General features: G+C 35.9%; 1 pseudogene; it reads left to right on the top strand.

The window, feature by feature from the left end:
- LOC149747657 (importin subunit alpha-8-like) overlaps positions 1-22607 on the top strand; it is a 44876-nt pseudogene extending 22269 nt beyond the window's left edge.
- The last annotated feature ends 1903 nt before the right edge of the window (positions 22608-24510 follow it).

Below are 24510 nucleotides of genomic sequence, written 5' to 3' on the forward strand. Positions count from 1 at the left end.
ACAGTTCCCTGCTCTGTGGCCCTTGACATAGGTGTTTTCTTGCAGAACAGCATGAAAATATTTCTCTTCAGTTGGAAAAAGCAGATTCTTATGACATAATCAAGGCAGTGACATACTATTGCCTCTGCCATATAATGTAAACTAACGAAAGGAGTGGCATTCTATCACCCTTTCCACATTCTGTTAGGTAGAAGCAAGTCACATATCTTTAGGTGGTGAATGGCACTGAGTGTGATTCACAGGGTTTCATTTAGGGTGTGTCAGCTGCAGGATCCAATTGGTTTTCATCTCTTTATCTGCTTTTTTGGGTTGATTCTGTCCTCCATCCTGTTACTTGCTTTGGCCAATGGAATAACAGCAAATGTAATGCAAGCAGAGACTTGAAAAGTGCTTGCATTTTAAGACTTGTTTTCTAGCCTCATCCACCAGAGGGCAGACAGCAGAAGCAAGAAGAGCTACAATCCTGCAGCCTGTGGAACAAAAACCAAATTCACAGAAAGACAGACAAAATGAAAAGGCAGAGGACTATGTACCAGATAAAGGATCAAGATGAAACCCAAGAAAAATAATTAAATGAAGCGGAGATAGGCAACATCCCAAGAAAAGAATTCAGAATAATGATAGTTGAGATGATCCAGGACCTCAAAAACAGAATGGAGGCAAAGATCAAGAAGATGCAAGAAATGATTTAAAAAGACCTAGAAGAAGTAAAGAACAAACACCTGGAAGAATTAAAGAACAAACGAACAGAGATGAACAATACAATAACTGAAATGAAAAATACACTAGAAGGAATCAATGGCACAATAACTGAGGCAGAAGAACGGATAAGTGACCTGGAAGACAGAGTGGTGGAAATCACTACCATGGAACAGAATAAAGAAAAAGGAATGAAAAGAAATGAAGACAGCCTAAGAGACATCTGGGACAACGTTAAACACACCAACATTCGCATTATAGGGGTCCCAGAAGTACAAGAGAGAGAAAGGACCTGAGACAATATTTGAAGAGATTAGAGGTGAAAACTTCCCTAACATTAGAAAAGAAATAGTCACCCAAGTCCAGGAAGCACAGAGAGTCCCAGGCAGGATAAACCTAAGGAGAAACATGCCGAGACACATAGTAATCAAATTGACAAAAAGTAAAGACAAAGAAAAATTATTAAAAGCAACAAGGGAAAAATGAAAACATACAAGGGAACTCCCATAAGGTTAACAGCTGATCTCTCAGCAGAAACTCTGCAAGCCAAAGAGAGTGGCAGGACATATTTAAAGTGATGAAAGGGAAAAACCTACAACCAAGATTACTCTACCCAGCAAGGATCTCATTCAGATTCGACGGAGAAATTAAAACCTTTACAGATAAGCAAAAGCTAAGAATTCAGCACCACCAAACCAGCTTTACAACAAATGCTAAAGGAACTTCTCTATGCAGGAAACACAAGAGAAGGAAAAGACCTACAAAAACAAACCCAAAACAATAAAGAAAATGGTCATAGGAACATACATATCAATAATTACCTTAAATGTGACTGGATTAAATGCTCCAACAAAAAGACACAGGCTCGCTGAATGGATAAAAAAACAAGACCCATATACATGAAGTCTACAAGAGACCCACTTCAGACCTAGAGACACGTACAGACTGTAAGTTAGGGGATGGAAAAAGGTTTTCCATGCAAATGGAAATCAAAAGAAAGCTGGAGTAGCAATACTCATATCAGATAAAATAGATTTTAAAATAAAGGATGTTACAAGAGACAAAGAAGGACACTACATAATGATCAAGGGATCAATCCAAGAAGAAGATATAACAATTATAAATATATATGCACCCAACATAGGAGCACCTCAATACATAAGGCAACTGCTAACAGTTATAAAAGAGGAAATCAACAGTAACCCAATAATAGTAGGGGACTTTAACACCTCACTTACACCAATGGACAGATCATCCAGACAGAAAATTAATAAGGAAACACAAGCTTTAAATGACACAATAGACCACCAGATAGATTTAATTGATATTTATAGAACATTCCTTCAGAAAACAGCAGATTACACTTTCTTCTCAAGTGCACACAGAACGTTCTCCAGGATAGATCACATCTTGGGCCACAAATAAAGCCTTGGTAAATTTAAGAAAATTGAAACCATATGAAGCATTTTTTCCAACCACAACACTATGAGATTAGAAATCAATTACAGAGGAAAATAAAATAGAAAACACAAACACATGGAGGCTAAACAATGTGTAACTAAATAACCAAGAGATCACTGAAGAAATCAAAGTGGAAATTAAAAAATACCTAGAGACAAATGACAATGAAAACACGATGATCCCAAACCTATGGGACACAGCAAAAGCAGTTCTAAGAGGGAACTTTATAGCAATACAATCCTACCTCAAGAAACAAGAAAAATCTCAAATAAACAATCTAACCTTACACCTAAAGGAACTAGAGAAAGAAGAAAAAACAAAACCCAAAGTTAGTATAAGGAAATAAATCATAAAGATCAGAGCATAAATAAATGAAGTAGAAACAAAGAAAACTATAGCAAAGATCAATAAAACTAAAAGCTGGTTCTTTAAGAAGATAAGCAAAATTCATAAACCTTTAGCCGACTCATCAAGAAAAAGAGGGAGAGAAATCAATAAAATTAGAAATGAAAAGGAAGTTAACAATGGACACCGCAGAAATACAAGGCATCATAAGAGACTACTGCAAGCAACTCTATGCCAATAAAATGGACAACCTGGAAAAAATGGACAAATATTTAGAAATGTTTAACCTTCCAAGACTGAACCAGAAAGAAATAGAAAATATGAACAGACCAATCACAACGGAGCTGGAGGAATCAGACTTCCTGACTTCAGACTATACTACAAAGCTATAGTAATCAAGACAATATAGTACTGGCGCAAAAACAGAAATATAGGTCAATGGAACAGGATAGAAAGCCCAGAGATAAACCCACGCACCTATGGTCAACTATTCTATGACAAAGGGGGAAAGCATATACAGTGGAGAAAAGACAGTCTCTTCAACAAGTGGTGCTGGGAAAACTGGACAGCTACATGTAAAACAATGAAATTAGGACACTCCCTAACACCATACACAAAACTAAACTCAAAATGGATTAAAGACCTAAATGTAACACCGGACACTAAAAAAACTCTTAGAGGAAAACATAGGAAGAACACTCTTTTGACATAAATCACAGCAAGATCTTTTTTGACCCACCTCTTAGAGAATGGAAATAAAAACAAAAATAACCCAATGGGACCTAATGAAACTTAAAAGCTTTTGCACAGTAAAGGAAACCATAAACAAGAAGAAAAGCAACCCTCAGAATGGGAGAAAATGTTTGCAAAAGAAGCAGTTGACAGAAGATTAATCTCCAAAATTTACAAGCAGCTCATGCAGCCCAATATCAAAAAAACAAACAACCCAATCCAAAAATGGACAAAAGACCTAAACAGACATTTCTCCAAAGAAGATATACAGATTGCCAACAAACATATGAAAGGATGCTCAACATCACTAATCATTAGACAAATGCAATCAAAACTACAATGAGGTATCACCTCACACCAGTTAGAATGGGCATCATCAGAAAATCTATAAGCAGCAAATGCTGGAGAGGGTGTGGAGAAAAGGGAACCCTCGTGCACTGTTGGTGGGAATGTAAAATGATACAGCCACTATGGGGAACAGTATGGAGGTTCCTTAAAAAACTAAAAATAGAATTGCCATGTGCCCTAGCAATTCCACTACTGGCCATATACCCAGAGAAAACCATAATTCGAAATGTCACATGCACCCCAATGTTCATTGCAGCACTGTTTACATTATCCAGGTCATGGAAGCAGCCTAAATGCCCATCAACAGAAGATGTGGTACATATATACAATGGAATATTACTCAGCATAAAAAGGAATGAAATTGGGTCATTTGTAGAGATGTGGATGGACCTAGAGACTGTCATACATAATAAATTAAGTCAGAAGGAGAAAAGTTTCATATATTAATGCATATATGTGGAATCTAGAAAAATGGTACAGATCACCTGGTTTTTAAGGCAGAAATAGAGACACAGATGTAGAGAACAAATGTATGGACACCAAGGGGGGAAAGTGGGGCAGGGTGGGATGAATTGGGAGATTGGGATTGACTTTTATATGCTAATATGTATAAAATAGATATCTAATGAGAACCTGCTGTATTAAAAAATTAAATTTAATTTAAAAAAAAAAAAGACCTGCTTTTTCTTGGAACCCCATTACTATTGGAAGAAGCCAGGCTAGCATGCTCATGCTGGGTAGTGACAAAGTGTCACACCTGAGAGTGAGGCTGTCCTAGATAATGCAGCTCCAGCCACTGCATCAATTGATCACAAATGCATGAGTGCCCAGGAGAGATCAGCTGAGCCTTCCCAGAGCAGCTGGCTTGCCTCTGTGACTTTACAGCTCTACTTAGATTTTGTCTACGTAGTTTCTGCATTCTTTCAATAAGATGGAATTTTATATTTTACGCCTGAAACTTAATATTTAGTTGTCTTCTGTATAATGGTATCTGTGTAGATACCTGTCATGGGTTGAACTGTGCCCTCCTCAAAAGATATGTTGAAGTCCTGACTCACAGAATCTCAGAACGGGACCTTATTTGGAAATAGGGTTCTTGCAGGTGCGGTTGCCTATTTTTAATGCATTTATGTAAGCTTGGTATTAAGTCTTCTTTAAATATTTTATATAATTTACTAGTGAAGTCATTGCAGCCTATAACTTTCTCTGTGGGAAGGTTTTGCATTAGAAATTTAATTTCTTGAAGACATAGTGATACAGAATTTCTGTTTCTTCTTGTGCCAGTTTAAAAAGTTTGGCTACTTAAGGTAATTTTTCCATTTCCTCCAAGTTGTTGAAATTGTTACATTAAAGCTATTTATTATTTTCTCTTACTAGGATTTAATGATTATAAGATGTTTAGTGATGTCCTCTTTTCTCTCTGAATATCGATATTATTTTTTAAATCCTCCATCAAGTTATTTATCATATTTATCAATCTTTCTGTAGAAACAGCTTTTGAGTACATTAATTCTTTCTGTGTTTTTCTTCTCCACTTTATGGATTTATATTCCTTTAACGTCTATTCCTTTTATCCTCTACTTTGTACTTTGAGTTTAATTTTCTCTTGTTTGCTTAACTTCTAAGGTATAATTTTAGATAATAAATTTCTGCGGTTTCTTCTTTTCAAACGTAAGCATTGGATTGGCCAATTTCCCTGCAAACACTACTGAACTGCATTCCATGGATTTTGCTGTGTTGTATTTCTACTTTCATTTGATTAAAATATTTCTAATTTACTGAGTGATTTCCTCTTTTATTCATGTGTTATTTAAAGTTATAATATTTAATTTTTAGGTATTTGGTTATTTTTAAACGTTTTGTTATTTATTTCTTATTTAATTCCATTTGGTCAAAGACCTTACTCTAAATGATTTTAATATGTTTAAATATATTGAGACTTAGTTTTCACAGCATACGTTCTACCTATGAATAGCATGTGTGACTATTCTATGTGCATTTGAAAATTTATAATTTGAAAACTCATTTGAGTTCCCACAGCTTGCCTCTGATTTTCTAGTATCTGTTTTTTCAGTTCACTCACCAAGTATATATACAGACCATTTCAAACCTTCCCTAATCTCCTCAAATTTCTAAACTTTCTCATCTATTTTTCACAGAAAATGACCTCACTTCTCACTGCACAGCGAAAATAGATGGTCCAGACAGGAGTGCTCTCACTTTCTGATACCAAATATAGAAACCTATTTTCCTTTTCACCTGATAAAGTAGTGGAGTTTTTCTTCCTATCAAAGACTAATCCCTTTGCTCAGAAACTTGTATCTCTCTCTCTTTCATAAACCTTACCCCAAAGTATATCCCTTATCTCTCCTATAGTTTAAGCCTTTCAAGTAGTTCTTTCCCACTTGTTATTAAATTTGCTGCAACTAAGGAAGAATAAAAAGCAACCCGACAACTAAACCCCTTTCTTAACTGCTCACCCTCCTGGTATTACCATCAGATCTGCTTTCTCTCCCTCATGGCAAAATTTCTCAAACATTTTTTTCTATAGTCTGTTCCCTCGCCTTCTGTTCATTCCTCTCCATACAGAAATTTTACGTTTTCCTTTCAGATAGTGTTAGTTACTCTAATACATCGACTAGAATCATCTGTCTTTTCATTAACACATGGCATTTATTTCTCCCAGGTGAGAAAGGGTAATCTCAGACTAGGGTCAAGGACCATACAAAGCACTTGTAATCATATACTGCAAGGAACAGACTCGTGGATACAGGCTGTTCAGTCTGAGCTGACGTCACCATTCCAGTAGATGGTGGTCAGAATTCTTCTAGGGACAGAGTGAGGATTTCCATGATTCCTTTTTCATCCTAAATAGAAAACATAATGAGAGCTGACTGAATCCAAGTTCTTACCAAAAATAAATAAATAAATAAAAATAACATAGATTATAATAATAATAATGAGAGAATATAATTTTGGTTATCTGTTTTGAAATACTGCCGTTATTGTGCTAACGTCTGTATTCTGATAGCATAGGCGGCAATCTTTTACATTCTTTCTAATCTACTTCTAATTTTAATACACTATGCTTACATAAACTGAAGTGAAACACTGCTAGATTGACATCTTGTTATCACTGACCCCACAGAAATACGTCTAGGAAGTAACTTTGCTTTTCATGGCAGTATAGTTATTTGCATGCATTCAAAAAGAACGTTCTCTTTTTTGCAAGGTTATAATTATACAAATCCATTGCACAATAAAGATTATATTTTGAGGATTATATATGAAAATAACCCTTATTTGGAAAGCAAACTATTGTGCAACATTATTGTAAATCCTTTGTGGGACAAATGCCTTCCTGGGAAACTGGTATAGTGTCTCCTCTGTGGCTTGAAGCATTCACAGTAGGGAAAGTCACTTTCTGGCACGTCAGAAACCTTAGCAAATTTGAGAAAATGCAAAAAGAGAATAACCTACCCACGTTAAAATTTCTGTAGGCAAAACTTGGTGAAGATGAATTTCTTGGTTTTGATTTCCTAGCCTTGGAATATACAAATAACTATGCAAAATAGAAACTATTAAAAATGCAACACTACTGCCCTTAAATAATATCTAATGTGAAATCTTAGTATGGTTCACCAAGTATTTTCATTAGGGTTATACTTTTAACAGTTTTAGGATTATCCTCTGTCAGCTTATCTGATTGGAATTAATGATAGAGATCAGTGCCTTGAATATAATTCTCTTAACCAGATTAGTCTCTGGGAACAGGCTAGCTTCCAGAAAGAAAAAAGGCAACTATAAAGGACCTGATTCAGGAAAGGATAGGGCATGATCTAGAAGCATATTTCACCAGAAAATTTACTATATGCAAATGATAAAAAAATTATACAGTTAAAAAAGTAACAAACTCAATAATTAAATATAAAAATGAGCAGATCTCAAAAATTTAATGCCAAGTAAAAAAAATGTAAAATCAGCACAAAGTGTAATATATAGGGGGTGTGTGTTAGATTAGTGCCAAAAAGAGTAAGAATGGGTTATGAAAGCAGGGAATAGAAAATAAAATATAACAAAATCAATTCAAAATGGTGACATGTATACAGCCAGGACTATGATTTGCTGTAAAGGAGAATGATGATGAAAATGAATGAAAGAGGCAAGAGATGAAGTTGAAAATTTATGTAGAGACCAGGTTGTGCAGGGCTTTATAAGCCATAAGAAAAGTTTAAGCAGACTAGAGACATCAGCTGATTCATATTTCAAATTGATGACTTGTATTGCTGTGTAGACTGGATCGAAAGGGGATAAAAGAGGTCATTGTGAGTCCATTGCAGTAGTTCAGGTGGAAATGTGGGAGCAGTGAGGGATCAGAGATGAGATAGCAGATTGGAGTAGGAAAGGGGCAGTGCAGGAGGGAATAAGTGATTGGATTCAGATAAATTTTGGAGTTAAATCACCAAGCTTCCTGATTTTCTGCAGTGGACACTGGAATGTGTGAGGTTGTGGAGAAGAACAGAGTTCAATTTTGACTTTCAACAAAGTGGGACAGATCTATTAAACAATTGATAATTTTAAAAATTTAGATTGGGTTAAAATTATGAATGGCTATTTATATATACAAATTATATCAGTGTATATATATACAGATTGCCTTTCATCTTCCTGGCTAGTGTTGGTCCTGCTACACAAACAAACGATATGTTAGACCCACTCTAGCAAGATGAAAAATAGATACTGACATTCAGAGGAGTATAAACTAATAGGTCTGAATTTCTATGGTAGAAGTGGGGAAAAGTATTAAGTGAATCTATTTAGAGCTAAATAGTCTCTAAAATATGTAAATCAACCATATATAAACAGAATGTCATCCTCTTTTAAGGGACTTAAAAATGGACCTAGTAATAAGATATTGTTAAAATTGAGTATTCATTTCTGAATAAACAAGGAAAGAGCTCTTAATTTCCTATAAAAGGAAAGATATTTTCTCAACTTGCTGAAAAATATCTACCAGAAATTGCTATAAACAAAATACTTAATGATGAAATGTTAGAAGAAATTTCATTAAAGTCAAGAATAATTATGATACACACCATCACTATAATTATCCAACACACTGGTAGCATACTGGAATAAATTATCTCTCTCATCAGCAAAACTCATGCAGACAACAAAATTAGCAGAATTCATCACAAAGACACTCCCTGAGAACATTCAGATTAAAGAAATATAGAGAGCTTCTTAAGTGGATGGCATGAAGGAACCTTCTGATTAATAATAGGAGTACTTGAAACATATATACCACTTACTAGACACAGTTCTTATTTTTTCAAACATATATTAACATTTCTAAAGCCCTCTCAACAACCTTATGAAATTGGTACAGTTATTATCCCTGTTTTATAGATTTAGTAAAATGATATATGGAGATATTAAGTTGTCCAGAATCAACTTACTAGCAGAGATCCAAACACAGGCAGTCTGGCTCAAAAGCCTGTAAGTTTTAATCACTAAACTTTCTCACTGGCTTGACACATTTACTTTAACACTTATTCCCATCGTGAGCAATTCTTTGTTCTACTGCCTAATCATTCCGTGCTTTTGATATCTTAGACAACTCTAAGTAAGTTTTATGATTATTGTAATGCAACGTAAAAGAAATCCCCCAAAATATCTCTTGCTATATTATTGTATATATTTAAAAGTGTGTCAATCTAATGGTCAGTCAACTAAGAAAATATTAGAAAATCATCCCCTACAGGCACAGATTTTAGGACTCTTGTCCTTGCAGCTTCCCTGATATAAACTCTACCAATTATGCCCCCTCCATTTGTTTAGAATACTTATTTTCATCATTAAACTAGGGCATATGGTCAGACTCAAGGAAATCTGTATACTCTTTATATAATTGTTTATTTTTGTTAATAAATGATACTCTTAAAAATGTCAGGAAGAGTGGTACTTGGGAATAACAGTGCCTTGACTATATGTCCTTTCTAGTGGAGCAATTGATTACCCTCATCAGTGTGTACAGACTGGAAAGTATTCATTGTTAACTCTGAATGGAGTATCCATGTCCAAAACAAGCATTGATAATAATGAACTTACAGTTAAATTCAGTTGCATTAAATTTTAGGACTGAGTTTCTAATAGTGTTATTTTCAGGGTAACACAATAATTAGAAATATATATATATATATATCTTTAGTACAAAGTGTTAATGAATTTCTTGGTATTGATTGGTTTTTAAGCAAACAACAAAGAACTTTGCCAAGTACAAGATTTTTCAAAGACAGTGAAAAGAAATAAGATAATTCACCTAAGATCACAACTATTGCTTTCTTGATAAATAAGGTTAAGAATATTTTGTAATATGAGCAAAAACCTAAATAAACAAGAAAAAATTAGGTGAGATACACCCGTTATTTGTATTCTGTTGTTTAAGCTTTATTGAGATATATGACAAATAAAATTGGAATATGTTTAAAGTATACAATGTGATACACAGTCAATTTAATTAACACATCAGTTACCTCGTAGATTTACCTCCTCAGAAAACAATTAGCAAAATAGCAATAGTATATCCATAACTATCAATAATTAAGTGTAAATGGACTAAATTCTCCAATCAAAGACCAGAGTGGCTGAGTGGATTAAAAACTGAAAACAGACCCAACTATATGCTATTTATAAGAGTCTCCATTCAGCTTTAAGGGAGACATAGGCTGAAAATGAAGGCATAGAAAAAGATATTTGTGTCATAATTTTATCAATCTAAGGAAGAAGTGTATCTAAAAGAGAGAATTTTTTTAAATGAAAAAGTATTCCTAATTACTTTTCCCTACAAAAACCATTGTGCATGTTTTAAGGAAAGTGATACATACTATAAAAATACAAAAATTATAAGTAATTAATTTTATTAGTATTAGTAGGTGCCAACTCTGTAACTCTATAGCATTATAAAACATATATACTTTGTCACATGCTAAGTATATCTTGAAAGTAACTACTTTCCCACTTCCTCTCCTTACTCCTTCCAGTGCCTTCTTTACATACCGACAAAAGAGATCTTAAACCCACGTGGAGCATTACTGCTCTCTTGCTAAAGTTCTTGCATGACTATTCATTACTTTTAGAATTAAGTCCAAACTACTTAAATTACCTGCGTGAGTCTACGTATTTCTTTTTCTAGTCAATCTCTTTGACCTCATATACATCCACGTGCAGTATTCAATACAGTCAAGTCACATTGGTCTCCTTTAAAATCCTCAGTAAAGAATTCCCCCTCGCATATTATTTGTCACATCCTCATTTTTTTCTTCACGTTCTTTTATTCATTTATGTTTACCTCTTTCTGTCTGAGTCCTCTACTAGAACATACATTCTGTGAAGGCAGGAAGTCTGTCTTGTTCAATATTCTTAGCTCCTGGCCAAGCAGGTGAACTATAAATATTGGTTGAATGAGTAAAGCAGTGATGACTAATTGGAAAATAGCATTTTTTGTAAAACAAATCTGAGAAATGACAGATGAAAAAGAATGGCATTATATTGTATTCCTATAAGCTGTATAGCTTTAGGTCTAAAACCTTTTTTTTAAATTTAGGAGTGAGAATTTGATTGATAATAATATTGAAATTCTTCACTCTAATGAATTTTCTTGAGGTTACATTTTAAAGCCTATTTGCTTATTCTGTAAATCTTTTTTCCCACATACCTTTTCTCAGTTTGGTATATATTAGGCATGTCAAATTCGCTCTGTGTAAATTATAACTCATAATTCCACCCTCTCATCCAGGTCTATTTATCTCCTAGTTTTTCTATTTTAGTAAAAGACTCCACAATCCACAGAACCCACAAGTCTTCTTTAATTGTACTCTTTTCTTCACCCCTTAGAGCCAGTCTGTCAGCAGGTCCTGAAATCCCAACTCTAAAACATATCATGACTCACCCTGCTTCGTTTCAGCTGTACACTTTCCACCTTAGATCAAGAGGTTAGCAAGTGCCAAGGCTTTTGCTAGAATGACTGCCTTTATTGTCTGATGGTGTGGAAATCACTATGCAAAAGGAGCAGAACCATGGTGACAAGAATGAGAAGAGATGTTTATATGCATACTGAGTGGTGTTTAAGACATTCTGTTCTGAAACCCTAGAAGGACTGGCATAGTGACTGAAATATATGTACGTATAAGGAGAAATGTGTGGGAGGGTGAAGGAGTTACATGAATGAGTAGCATCATTGAAACAGCATCACAGAAACAAATGACATTAGATGGCAGAGGGGTTGTCTTTCAGGCCCGTGTATATTGTATCAATTAGACTCTCAAGTGTGCTTGGGTCTATGGCACAGGTTCAAGTTCTTCTATGTATCTCTCTTAGTATCTTGGGCACCTGGACCATTAGTACAGTGATATTATCTTAATTATTTTCTGTGTTTTACAGACTAGAAAATTCAACATCAGATAAGGTAAACAACTAGGTTACAAGAAAAAGTAACCCTCAATTTGAAACAAATGTTTTCTGACTTTGAAGTCTGTACCCTTTACACTGTACCACAATGATTGGCCCGTGTCTTATTCATACTCATATCAACAGTGCTAGCATTACATCTAATACTTATTGGAGCTTGTTTCATTTAACTTATAAACTGATACCACTTCAGTATGAAGAACGTTCATTGTTTTTTTACAAAGATATTTATATTTCTCACTGAGTAAGGACAAATTTAGTCGATTGATCAACATTTGGCAGTGAATTACTGAGCTAATGTTTTAGCCAAAGCTCAGCAGGGCTTCCATAACATCCCCACAAATGCTCATGGTTCATACATGATTCACTTGTACTTAGTCTGCTTCCCGTAAAAATAATCTAAAATCATTTTTTTCATCAAATTAAAAAGACTTCCATTCATATACTTTGATGGCTACTAAATTACAGTGTCAGCATACAGATGTGAAACTGAACTATATTTAGAGAAATGGCAACACTCTGAAATAAATGAGTTCAGGTGAATAATTACTTTCTGTCTGTAAGACTGGGAATTTCTAATATATCATCTGCCTGTTCCAACAATGCTGAACGGAAGAGTTAGTTCTTTGTGAATTGTTAATTATAACCCTTAGTAACTGATTGCAAACTCTCACTAGAGTATATATTACTTCATTATAAATTGCACTCTGGAAACATGACATTTTAAGGAAATACAGTGAGAGATTTGCTTGTAAAAGATATTCTACCTAGATATTAATCTATAATTATTTTAAAAATTCTGCAGTTAGGTCCACAATATCTACATAGGTACCTGCAATATCATTAATGAGAATTTCAGTGAAACTGACTTCAAATCTCCTTATACTTCCACCTAGTAAATATTTGCATGCAATTCCTGTACATTATTCTCTACAAAGTTTATTATGGAGGACTACTCCTCCAGACATTATTTATTATAGAGCACAACACCAACAATTTTCATTTGACTATTCAGAGAAGCCTTGTGTGGTTCTAAGAAAATGTCCAGGGAGGTAGGAGTGAGCATCAAAGCTGTTAGGTTCCTGGCATGGCAGATCTTCCTCCTGGTGTTCAAGACAGACTAACTTGTGCCTATACATGATCTTTCAAGGTTATCTCTGTCAGAGTATGGCACAGTATTTGGGGGATACAGATGGCTTACATCTAAGCTAGCTGTGTATTACTTCTGCAAGACAACTCTAACTTTAGAACTAGATCAAAGACAATAATTTATATATACTTTTAGGACATTTCCCAGATAACATGTTCTGAGTTATTACTGTTGTATCTGATACTGTACTCAGTATTTTAACTGTGCTATGTTAATACCTTCAAAGGTTGCATAAGGAAAGTGCTATGATTACCTTTATTTGCAGAGGGGAAACCAAGGTTCAAGGAGGCTTTGTCACTTGGTCTAGGACATGTAATATGTGAAAGCCGTGATGACTTTGTTCTCAACTGTGTTCTAGGAGGGGGCTGATTTTTTGTTCAACAGATTTATGTGCCTTATTCTCTGTTATAATTTACCTGCATTAAATTATACATGCCATTTTAAGAGTTGTACTTTCAGCATTCAATTATTTTAATTTGCTTTAACTATAAAATGTTCAGAACTAGTGAACTAAGTCATCTGTATTTGAAACCATAGAAAGCTTTAAACATATAGAGTTCATCTTATTGTTGCAGCAGTTAAGTGGGTTCAAGTGGAAGTACAAAAAGGGTATTAGTCCCTCATTATATTTTAGGAATATTATCCTTGTTGTACCAGTTTGTCTAAAATGCAGCTGATAAACTATTTAAATATGAAATGTGTTTTAGCTGATAAAATATCAGTAAAACTAAAAATGAATGAGTGCCGTGTAAAAGCCAGGTTAATTAGGAAATGATCCCTCGAATACCTTCTGGAATATAGTGGAATTAGTGATTTCAGCACTTTATATTGATGCAAAGCCAAGGAGCCATGAAGAGAGAGTTTTATTCCGTTAATTAGAGAAAGCAGTGTTCCGAGGCACTGGGAAGTTATGAGGTCAGGCTCTCTTTTATGTTTGAATCAGCTCCAAAATACCATTTACTAGTACTATGCAGCTCATTTTTGAAGATTTTGAAGATTTTACTATCATTCAGTACCTCATGAATCCTGAGTTTTAGAGATATTTTTCTTTTTGTTCTAGAAACATTATCCTTACATCAAGCTGAGTCTGTATCCATAAAAGAACAATTATGAGAATTGAGTATTTTTAAGTATTTGAAAGTGCTTTGTAAATATTAATGCACTTTATCATGCTCACTTTTACTTGACAATTTAAGTAGGTATATATATGTATATGTGTATATAAAACATGTATTCCAAATATTCTATTAATATGTGGTTAAATATTGTAAACTACTCAATTTTTTAAAATCGGATAAATATGTGTATATTCTATATAAATATATCACCATACAAATATTATTTGTAACTGACATATAAAGAGAGTGTCTATAAACCCTTCTTCCTTTCCTCTTTTCATTACAGTATTATTTACTCTTTTCCCTATAGCCCCTCTTCCTTATTAATTTTACTAGCCTGTGTTCAACTTTTACTTACATATAACTAATATGTTATTCCAAACCTCATTATTTTTCTGAAGATCCCATCTTAATACTCAGCACCTCACTCACAGCAGGAAGTCTTGCTCTAATATCATTGGAAAACGTGAAAGAGGCAGAGTTATTTATGATACACCACGGGCTATATTCATCTTATCCAGTAACTAAAAACATTTCCAATGAATCTGTACATTTTTCAGTACCCTCTGTGGTGTGATCCTATGGTCAAACTGTCTCAGAGCTTATTTTAAAAAACACCTTCTTTAAAAACTCAGGAAAAATATAGTCATAACTATAATCTGGATTGTTACACAGTTTACTAGAGTGAATGCAAACCTGAAATTGCACATGGTCACTAGGAAGACAATTCTTACTAAAAAAAAAAAAAAAAAAAAAAGGAATGAGTGAGTCACCGCCTGAGGTCATTACCCAAGTTTGATCAAAACCATATTTCCTAAAATGTAAGAATCTTGGATGGTATTGGGCATGAGTGATATAATAATATCCAAATTATCAAAACCATGATAATTGACTAAGACTTTTTTTAAAACTTAAAAGTATAAAAGTGACTTATTGTCACATGGATGACTTCAAATGAGGAAAAAAATAAGAAAGAAAACAAAAAGAAAGGGCTAATGTATCACTATGGGAGAAATACTTAAGGGTTTATTTAATCTCACACTATATAAAAAAGTAAGCTCAAAATGGATTAAAGGCTGAAATATAGGAACTGAAATTATACAACTACCGGAAGAGAACATGGGATAAAACTTCTTGACGTTGGTCTGAGCGAGGAATTTTTAGATATGACACTGAAAGCACAGACAACAAAGCAAAAATACATTAAACTAAAAAGTCTGCACAGCAAAGGAAACAATCAACAGAGAGAAGGGTAACCTATAGAATAGGAGAAAATATTTGCAAATCATATATCTGATAAAGGGTAATATCCAAAATATGTAAGAAACTCATACAGCTGAAAAGCAAAAAAACTAGGAACACATTTAAAAATCGGCAAAGAACCTAAATTGATAGTTCTCAAAAGAACACATACAAATGACCAAAAGTATGTAAAAAGGTACTCAACATCACTTATCATCAGGAAAATGCAAATCAAAACCACACTGAGATATCATCTCACATCTGTTAAAATGGCTATCATCAAAAAGATAAAAAATAAGTATTGGTGAGAATGTTGAAAAAAGGGAACCCTCCTACACTGTTGGTGGTAATGTAAATTGGTACAGCCATTATGGAAAACAGTAAGGAGGTTCCTCCTGCCAAGTTTAAAATAGAGCTACCATAAGATTCAGCAATCCCACTTCTGGGATATCTGGGGATATCCAAAGGCAATGAAATCAGTATCTCAAAGAGATACCTGTGCCCTCATGTTCATTACAGAATTATTTACAATAGCCAACACATGGAAACATGTGTCCATCGACAGATGAATGGATAAAGAAAACGCGGTATATAAATATACAGTGGAACATTACTCAGCCATAAAAAGAAACGAAATCCTGCCACTTGCAACAACGTGGATGAACCTGGAGTGCATTGTGCTAAGTGAAATAAGGCAGACAGACAAATATTGGATGATCTCAGTTATATGTGGAATCTAAAGTAGTCAGACTCATAAAAGTAGAGAGTAGAATGATGGTTGCCAGAGTCTGGAGGAAGAGGGAAATGGGGAGAAAGTGGTCAAAAGGTATAGATCTCTTTAGTTATCCAAGATGAGTACGCTCTGGAGATCTAATGTCCAGCAATGTGACTGGACATAATAACAGTGCAATAATAACAGTGCAAATCGAATTCAGTTGATTTATATGGTTGCTAGGACACCTCCTGGTAAATTCCTCAGAGTTTGTTCATTTTTGGAGCCAAGCCATATACAGCCAAACCTGTTGAAGTGGATGGAGCAATGGAAACTGGGCTGGTAAAAGGGTGTGACTTCCAGAGGCAGATAAAAGGTCTGAGATTCCGTAGGGAGCAGTGGTTCAGTGTGTAGGAACTTTCATAAATCCATCCTCCAAAAGAATTCACACCAAACTCTCTGACTTTTCAATTCCCAAGATGCCTTCTGTGTGGAGCGGGTCAGGGAAGAAGGAGGTCATTTACCTGCCTATATGGTGAAAGAAAGGCAAGCGTAAGCAAGGAGAACAAAGGATGACAAACATTTGTTCCCTGAGAGCAAGGACTGGGGCTGCTTTGCCCAACATTTTATTTCACATTTTCTCACACAGTTTTTTGACACTTAGGTGATCCTCTATACACGTGAGATAAATGAACATTGATAATAGGAGTAGGACTTTGTGTAGCAATCCAGAGACCAACAGGAAACTTGTTAGAGAACTTGTTAGCAGGAAACTTGGTAGAGGACTAATATTTAATATATTTAGAGAGTCAAGATTTCAAATGTGTAAGGTTAAACAAAAATAATTCTTACTATTTTCCTTTTGAAAAACTAAGTGTATCTCAATGGTTTTATAACAGTTAATGACATAAATATGGTAGCCAATGTTTCCATGATCCTTCATCTCTTTGTATGTAGAAACAAGATGTTAACCATTAGACTCTAATGCCCTAGCCCAGTGGCTCCCAATTATGAAATGCACAGACCCCAAACATGCCCACGGGTGTAAACTGGAGAAAATAGTTTCTGTATGACAAAATTGTAGTTGAAATACTTATCAAAACAATATAGACTTTGATGTCAATATGTCGATATATACATACAGAAATATATAATTGTACAATATGTATTTCAAAACCTGGAGAAAAGTAACTCTGTATCAAATTGGGACTGTCACACCCTATTTTAAGCAATGATGAACTGATAAGAGGTATCTGAAAGCAGATTTCAGCGACATTTGTAAGGTAGCTGAAGTCAGGATTGGTGCAATTTATGCTACGTAGGCATAAACAACCCATTGCCTGCTTCTCTGGAATAATAATTCCAAAAACGGTTACTTTGAGGGAATAAAACTTTTTAAACATACGCCTTCCAACCTCTGCAGATAATACTGCAGAAGCCTTCAGTTAAGATGCCTCCCTCCTTTTAAGTGAGTGTCACTGATGTCTGTCACGTGGCCTCCCAACAGCGCCTGAAAGTTTGTTTCACTCAGATTGGCTCAAATTTTAAGGGCAGTCACAACATGATCAAAATAAATGTCTTTATTTTTTTAATACAGCAACTATTCCCCAAATCTTATTTTACTCAGTACTTATGTACATGTTTCTGTGTGTCTTTATCGATAAAGCAAATCTTCATCTTAAAACCAAGAATAACACCATGAAAGTCAAATCCTTTCACCTATCAAAATTGGTAGAAAATTTTCTGACAAAGTAATAATTGCCACGGATGCTTCAACAGCTCTGCTCAGTTATCATTATAGATTTCATAGATTTGGTGACAGTGAAGCTTTCTGACATTACATTACATAAATTAGGGTATAATGTGTTAAATTACTGCCCCAGCAAGGAGATGCAGGTCTGAAAGAAGAAACACTTAGAATCTTGAGTATCAGATAATCAGAAAAGATAAATTATTCGAGGTCAGTTAGTCCATTATGTATTTATTTCCCTGATAAATGCCATATAAAATAGATATTTTGCATTCTAATTCAAAGATTTTAAAATATAAATGCTAAATAAAATTGCAGTGAATTGACTCACCCTTAGACTGACTATAATTGTCTCTGATTTCTTAGCACATTTAGCTGACAACAAAAAAATCCAACAAAGAACATTGGGGTCACTATTTCCTTTGGAAAAAGGAGATATATTTCATTTGTAATGTTGCTGATATTAAAAGCGGATATATTTTCTGACTTAAACACTGTTGGATTTACTGGCACTTTAAGAATAAGCAAGAAGAGCTTAAGAAGTTGTTTTCTGTAATTGGAGAAATGCTTCCTCTGGAATTCTTGGAACCAAGTTTCCCAAATTGTTTTGCATTTTTTGCATTTTGGCTTCTGACCAGATCAAAATATTTTGTATTTGTGAAGGCCCCGCTGAGACTGTACAAATCTGGTTGGAGTAATTGGGTATGTTGGACTGTATTGTACTGATTATTCAGAAAGAGAGTACTTAAGTGACATGGACCATCTTCTCTAGTTTTTGTAATAGAAACTAATTTCTTATGTTAAGTACATGCTTCCTTTGTATATTAAGGAGCTTTAGAAACCTGCTCTTTTGGTTGGCTTGGGAATTTGAGAGTGAACTTCTTGGCAGTAGAACACCATCAAGAATCCAGAATCCAGAGTTAGTGGAGAGATAACATATACCCAAAGGCAGACACCAACAGAATCTAGAAACGTTGCAGTAGATATTTCTACTCTAAGTTGTGATATATGCACTGTGTGTGTGTACGGCAAAACGTTGTTAGCCTACTGAATGTCGTATTACCGTCCGTCTTGAATGTAGTTTGTCTCTGTCACAGAGCTGGGCAGAGAATTCCAGCTCTGATTCTTTTCCTTGGAGACTGGCACCAGTTCATATTTTCACAGTCAAGCACACTGACAGAGAAAGCTCTTCCTGGGGCTTTCTGAAGCTAGAAGGCAAAATATTTATGTGAACTCAGTTGATATTTCTTAAAACAGCTGTTTTGGGAAAATGACACAGAGTCTGATAAAAGTATGTCAGCTTTTTTTAATGTCGGAAAAATCCCTTTGAGACAAAGCAAGATCTGTTTTTCCATGGCTCATTGTAAAACCTGAAATGATGTTGGAGAAGGACTATTCTGAGTAAATAATGTCTTTAACTTTGAATTTGTAAATATTTTTACAGTTTGAAAGGATAAGTTAAATGTCAATAAAACAGAAGACTTTATATCAGTGATGAAATTGCTTTAAAAATAATCTTAAAACTATTTGTTTTATTTTCAGTGTAAAAGCCTACAAGTTACAAAGTGGTGCTAGGTTAATTTCTAGTTTAATATGATAACCACTTGTTTTTTAACCTTTGTGATCTATTTTTTAATTAATTTTTAAAGCAGCATTTGCAAAGAAGTTTTTATCAAATACATAGCACAACTGAGAGTTGTCATACTTTCATCCATATAACTGATTTAGTCTATTCTTTGAATACATAAAAGTGATTAAAAATGTCGCTTACACACAATAGGAAAATGTGTTCATTACCATGATAGAATATTGTCTGAAATCTACAATGCCTAGTAGCTTTTCTTCTACACTATTCAGGTTTCTCCCCCTTTGATACTGCTGTCTGCAAGGACTCTGCCCAATCTTCTGTAAAGGGCTTGCCCTACTGGAGATCTTCCCCATCTGCCAGTAGGGACTCTTATATCTTCATATTCCGTCTTCCCAAGGTTAAATTAATGGCCTATATCAAATCTCATGACCTAATGTCCACATGTATCATCCTTAAATGAATACAACTACTCAGTATTTCCATAGCTATTGAGTTTTACTGAATCATACAAATCAATTCCTCTATAAAAATAGACAGCAAATTCAGTTTAGCCTTTTATTCTCCCACACGACCTACTATGTTTTCTAACCAGCCTCTCTCCCATTCTCCATTTGCATAGGTTTAAAACAAACGTACTCTTTTCAGATATTCTTCACCTCGCTGCAAATCACATCAATTGTGACCTCACTTTCCTGTAACAATTCTCTAAATGAACATTCCTTTTCACCCACTGGTTTCCTTTCTCTTCCTGGTACAAAGGGTCCCATCCCTTACCTTTTTATATCCTATGGTAATTCATCTTTGTTGTTTATCTACTTATAGTCCATTTTCTTTTAAACATGCTTGAACCCAACATAAAAAAATAAGAACAAATTAAAACTCTCTTCCATCATTCATTCTCCTCCTCTTCTTCAGCTCTAGTGCCCACTTTTCTGCTGTAATTGTTAACAAACTTTTCTGTGCATACTCTTTCCCTTTTGCTCCTTCTGTTTGCTCTGAAATACCCTTAATATTAACCAGAGGTCCAAGTAACAAGTAGGGTGCATAATCATAGCTATTTTAGAATTATGACACATGGATGTTCTTAGAGAAGACAGGGAGGAGTGATTGCTGACCTGGAGTAGCTGAGCAATTCTTAATGTATCCGTTGCACTAATTTAGAAGTACATCCTTGGCTGTGTAATAACTGCCAGTCTAGTCTCACAATGTAAATTATAATCTTCTTGAAAGTTGATACTATCTGTTAGATTTATGTATTACTTTACTCAATAAATAGAAGTGCTTAGTCACTATTTTATGGGAAATGAGAGAAAGTGTACACATAAATGCAAGTGTAAATAGAGCCCCTAAGCATAGCACCTTACAGACTTCTGAGAAGCTCAGAAATATCACTATAAGTGCACATTGTTCTTCTCTAGGGTGATTCACCCCCAGCATATCTGGGTCATAGAACTTGTGCTGACAGAAGGCAGGATCATAATGAAAAACCATTGCATCGCCTAAGGAATGTTAATGAGAATTATACATTTTAAAAACTTTTTAATGTACTAATAATTTTCTTCTTTCAAAATAGCTTTGGATTTTAGAAAAGTCAAGTATTATCACTACTAATCTACAGATGAAAGAGCTGACACCTAAGAAAGTTAAATAACATTGCAGGTGGTATCAAGTTGTGTGTCCTATTCAGTTATGAATTGGAAGTTGGCTTTGGGCTTTGAATATTGCTTTCTTTCTATCTCATTAGTCACAGTGGCTCCCTGACAGGTGGTTTACTTCTTCTAGTCAATATGCCAACTTCAGAAGCTCCAGAAGAGAGCCTGAGAGAATTTATGGCCCAGGCAAAGATGCATCTATAAGGGGGCAACAGAGGATGGCAGTCAGTCTAGGGCTCTGGAAGGTGGAGAAGAATGGGCAGACCTTAAAGAGAAGGAACATCACCAGCCTTTCCCCAACCCAGCATCTGAAAAGCTGACCAAATTGACCAGCCTCACCTTTCATGAATAATCAATGGTGTGAATACCTCAGATCCAGACCTATATTTCTCGGCTGCCCAGGGGGCCAGGAAAAGAGCCCTCCTCTAAAACTGATTGTTGAAGCAGGGCTCATTCCCAGGCTGGTGGGGTTCCTGAAGACATCACCGCTGTTCGTAGCTAGAGGCAGCCTGGGCTCTGACCCATTTTGCTTCAGGGACTTGGGAGCAGACCCTAGCCAGCCACTGGGGAAGGGCGGGGGCATCCAGCCCTTGACTGAGCTCTTGCCTTCCTCTCGTAACTGTGTGTGAACAGGCAGGGGGGGCTCTTGGTAACAGAGCAGGTGACGGCCCACAGTTGGAGACATCATCTGGAGCAGTGCCATCCCACACCTGCTGGCCCTGGTGTCATCAACCAGACCAGTCTCAATGCTACGGAACATCACATGGACCTTGGCCAACCCGTGCTGAAACAGGAGCCCCTGCTCTCAGAAAAAGCAGTGAAGTAGATATGGCCCATCCTCTCCTACCTCCTGTACCTCCAGGACAGCGAGCTTCTCTTGGACACCCACTGAGCCCTGTCCTACCTCAGCGAGGGCTGCAGCAAGTGCATCAGCCTCGTGATGGACGCAGGGGTCCCGCCCAGTCTGGTCCAGCTCTTGTCCAGCTCAGAACTCAGTGTCTTAACCCCCTCTCTCCACACTGAGCGGTCATCGTCCCTGGAGCAGGCCACAGACCCAGGTGGCATTGACACAGGCATGCTGAGCGTGCCCCCGCAGCATGGATAGGGCCCGTGTCCTCCATCCAGGGGAGGCAGCCGGGACCCTACCAGCTCCTCCAGCAGCTGGTTGCTTGTGGCATGATGTCTCCCTTGGCGGCTCTGCTGAAAAGTGGAAAGTTTAATGGCCAGAAGGAGGCTATCTGGACGACGGCTAACTTCACAGCTAGGGGCACTGTGCACTGGCTGATCCCGCCTGTCCACTCTGGAGTCTTGGAGCCACTGGTGGATCTGCTCACCGTGTAAGACATCCTGGACACCATCTGTTACACCCTCCATATAGCAGAGAAGCTTTCTTTCTTTCTTTCTTTCTTTCTTGTTTTCACGACAATTTTATTTATTTTTTAAAAATTTATTTATTTATTTTTGGCTGCATTGGGTCTTCGTTGCTGCGTGCGGGCTTTCTCTAGTTGAGGCGAGCGGGGGCTGCTCTTCGCTGTGTTGCGCGGGCTTCTTATTGCAGTGGCTTCTCTCATTGTGGATCACGGGCTCTGGGCGCACAGGCTTCAGTAGTTGTAGCACACGGGCTCAGTAGTTGTGGCTTGCGGGCTCTAGAGCGCAGGCTCAGTAGTTGTGGCGCACGGACTTAGTTGCTCCGCAGCATGTGGGATCTTCCCAGACCAGGGCTCAAACCCGTGTCGCCTGCATTGGCAGGCAGATTCTTAACCACTACATCATCAGGGAAGCCCAGCAGAAACCTTTCTGAGAAGGAAACCTGTGTCTTTTCATAGAAGAACCCCAAAAGGTAACTTCTTTAAGAAACGGCACTCCTGTATCTTATTATATCATGGGTGTAAAGCTTTTTAAACTGAATGTTAATAAATTTGAAACTTTCACCCCATGTATCAAAAAAATATATCACTGTAACTACACACTTCCACACATACAAGCCCTTGCCCCCAAACCCAAAAGACCTGTACCTGAAATTGAGTGAGGCATTGTAAAGTATGACAATTTCAGTGATTTTCTGCTGTGCAAAAGCATGAACTTGAGGTTTCCACACACTGAAGTTGCCCAAACCGGGGAATCCTAGAAAGAAAAACCCACACTGGAGTTCCCAGGAAATGGAAAGGAAAGTTTTAAATGCATCACCTTTAGCTTATGGGAGGAATCATAACCAAGAGACAAGAGCCAAGGTAGAGACTTATTTAAAAAAAAGAAAAAAACAGAAACAGGTAGAAAATATAAAAGAGCAAAGTCCATCTCATTACTTTCGTAAGATAAAATGACTTAAAAGTGTAGATCAAGAGAGGTGGTACCTGGCAGTTCCTCACAGGTGAACTGAACCATTTGTCATAACTTTTGTTATACCTAACAAACTCAGGTTTTCACATAAATTATGAAGTTACAGAATTGCCATCCTGTTTCATTCATGGCAGGTTTTCCTCTCAAAAGCCTTGGAACAACTTTAGGATACTAGAGTAAAGCCCCTGAGTATCATGTGATAATTTAAAGATATTAATATATCTACAGACAACTTATTCAATACTTTTTGGTGGAATGAAGTGTTATTTTATATCTGGTTAGTGAGAGAAATCTTGTTAAGTGAGATTCTGGAGACTTGAAAAAATTGGGGGAGAAAGAATGAAATATATTTTATCAAACAAATGCTTTTTTTAAAAACATGTAAATATTTCTTGATAAAATGGAAGCATCCATGAAATAGAGAACCTTTTTATTAGTATATAGATAATGTAAACAGATCTAATCTGTTCTTCAGGTTATTTTCTGATACCTTAATAACTTAATAATTAGAATGTGTTAGGCTAATTTTTTTAAGTTTCTCCTAGATAAATTGTGCACAGAGAGAAGATAATTGTGCCTGGAGAGAAGTAGTGTACATGAATTATCACTACTTTCAAATAATACAGCATCAGAGTAATTTAAGAATGACCCTAGTCTTAAGCACTGATGGTGTCACTGACTGCATCATTCTGATGTGTATATTAAAGACTTTTCCATGGCTACATCTTTTATTAGATTAACTTCAATGAATTAGACATCAGTTAAATAGATTAAAAATTAATGTTAATTTTAATAATAAAGCTAAGGACACATTTGTTTCTTGTGGCCTTTCTATGTGAGGCTGGTTATGTTTAACCTTTGTTATGTTCCTGGCTCACTTCTTATGAATCAGTCAGAAGGGTGC

The sequence above is a fragment of the Delphinapterus leucas genome, chromosome 14 (assembly GCF_059928025.1).
Source record: "Delphinapterus leucas isolate spDelLeu-1000000601 "Yukka" chromosome 14, BTC_Dleu_Yukka2, whole genome shotgun sequence".
Lineage (NCBI taxonomy): Eukaryota > Metazoa > Chordata > Mammalia > Artiodactyla > Monodontidae > Delphinapterus > Delphinapterus leucas.